This window comes from Cyprinodon variegatus, unplaced genomic scaffold (assembly GCF_000732505.1).
Source record: "Cyprinodon variegatus isolate N-32 unplaced genomic scaffold, C_variegatus-1.0 Scaffold236, whole genome shotgun sequence".
Taxonomy (NCBI): domain Eukaryota; kingdom Metazoa; phylum Chordata; class Actinopteri; order Cyprinodontiformes; family Cyprinodontidae; genus Cyprinodon; species Cyprinodon variegatus.
Genome location: NW_015150689.1, coordinates 666,584 through 668,923, shown reverse-complemented (window position 1 = coordinate 668,923; position 2,340 = coordinate 666,584).

The following is a 2,340-nucleotide window of genomic DNA, read 5'->3' as shown; positions in this document are numbered from 1 at the left end:
ATTGATTGATTGATTGATTCATTCATTGATTCATTGATTCATTGATTGATCTGACAGTATAGAAATGTACTCGTTACATCAGCTCAAATAGTCAAAGGAGGAGAATGTACCAAAGGAAAAAAAATGGTGCATGGGATATATAGTGTATGCAGGAATGGAGAGGTGTGTCACTGATCTCATAACGCAGTGTAATATTTTGATAGGGCTGGAGCCATGGAAGTCTCTTCATTTACAAACTTTTATGATGTAATGATGTGGCATACTGTAGTTGTATAAAATGCTTCTTTAACTGTGATTTGGCCAGGTTGGTAAGCTGCTCTAAAAAACTTCTCTAATCTGAGTAAGTTTATAATTTCTGTCAATTTCTGTTGTCATGTCTAATGGTTATTTAATACATATACATTATGAAGTGTTTTATAAAGAGTTTGTTCCGAGCGATCGCTCCTCAGGAAAAGAACCAGAGAGGAAGCTGCAAGGTGTAAACACAGAGCTTTCATTTACGATAGTAAATCTAATAATAGTTAAAATAAAATATTGATTTGTACATTTGTTTTCTAACATCATTAACGTCTCAGAGATTTCTCATTATGACTTCCTAAGGACTTGAAATTTAAAATTGAACCTGGATCTGACTGGGGACTTGCAGATCTTGTTTCTCGAATGTGGCAACCTTCCAGTCTTAACTTCTCACATGACTTTAGACTTGGCTACAAAGACTTCAGACTTACCTATGATTTTCTAAGTCTCGACTTGGTCCAACCTTTGGAAACTTGAGATAAGTTGATTAATTCATACTTGATTACTGTTGTTTAAGCTGATAATGTTCAGATCTATAGCTGATTAAAACTGCCTCCAAAGGACTTGCATCATTTTCATCAGGCTCTGCTTCTTAATCAAAGAGTAGTTGTGCTTCTTAAGTGTTTTACAAGCTCCTTAAATGTCCTTTGTTCTAAACATTGATCTGCCCAAACAAATTCTTTAATGCTGTTAAAAAGAAACCACAGTTTGCAAAGAAGTAGGGTTTCTGATGACAATGTTATGCAATGACCTGGCCAAAAGATGTTCTTAAACGTGGTTAAAGATGGGTTTTTTTTGTAAAATTCTATCCTGGAAAAATAAAGGTTTTAATACATACTTGAAAGCTAAAAAAATGCGACATTTATTCATTGTTGACAATGAGTGTACCGTCTGACCTCTAACCCCATATAGTTTTGCATCTTATCACATAGAAACTAGTACTAATTATAAACATGCTAGAAAGCTGTAAATGTAATATTTTCATGTCTGTATTTATGTTCTATGTCTTCAAATAAATTAAACTGAATTTTAACTGCAAGGTTGACAGTTATACCTGACTTTAATATTGAATTTAAAATTAGGTGTGACTGTGACGTTTACAATAAGTCAGAATGGTATTAATACTGTAAGAATCCAATGTATTCTGAAGGGATTTGTTGTGGTAAGAATAATTTACTGTAGGGGATAATTGTGAAGTTGAAGGAAAAGTAAACACATTATTATTGTTTTTTGGTACTCATTTAGCATTTTGGAGTGTTGCATGTACTTGTACTATATGTTGATGGATTAATTTGTTGTAAAATCATCTCTCACAGCACTTACTGATGCATGTTTTTGGAGTATATCTGTACCAGCTATGAATACAGTATATGCAGAATGAACTATTCTTTATAGTTTCGTTTTGCAAAGCTGAGAGCCTCTTTGAACTGCAGCATAAATCTTTCAAGAGATTTTGAATCGGATATAGGTCTGGAAATTTTACATTCAAAAATTATTATGATTTAATCCAAAGCCTTCATTCTAAGGTGATTCTCTTGCTTACAAGTCAATCTCCAATACATTTTTATTCCCTTCCCCTTTTTTTCAGGGCTTTTTTATCTCCTCCAATTTCAACATCAAGTCTTACCAGCTTCCCTGTTCTTGCTAAAGAAAAACATTTTGCACATAATGAAAGTCATAGCACTGCATGTTTCTTTTCAGCTACAGATTTTCATCAAGGCCTAAATGATTCATATTGGTTTCATCTGACCAAACCCTATAGGTAGATCTGTAGCTGTGTGATTTACTTTTTAATTTAAGATATTGGACAAAACAATTCACAGTAAGAGCTTCATAACAGTATAGGTTTAGATCATCAGCCTGGTATAAAATCCTCTACATATTTTTTTCCAGTGGCCTATCGGATATTTTTCTTGGTCTCCATGATGCTGTTTGCGCTTTAATATTCTCAACAAATCTACACACCTTTAAAGAACAGCTGGGAACACTAGTGAGAGAAAATGCTTTACATTTGATCTAGTGGTATGAGACCAAAAAAGGAGC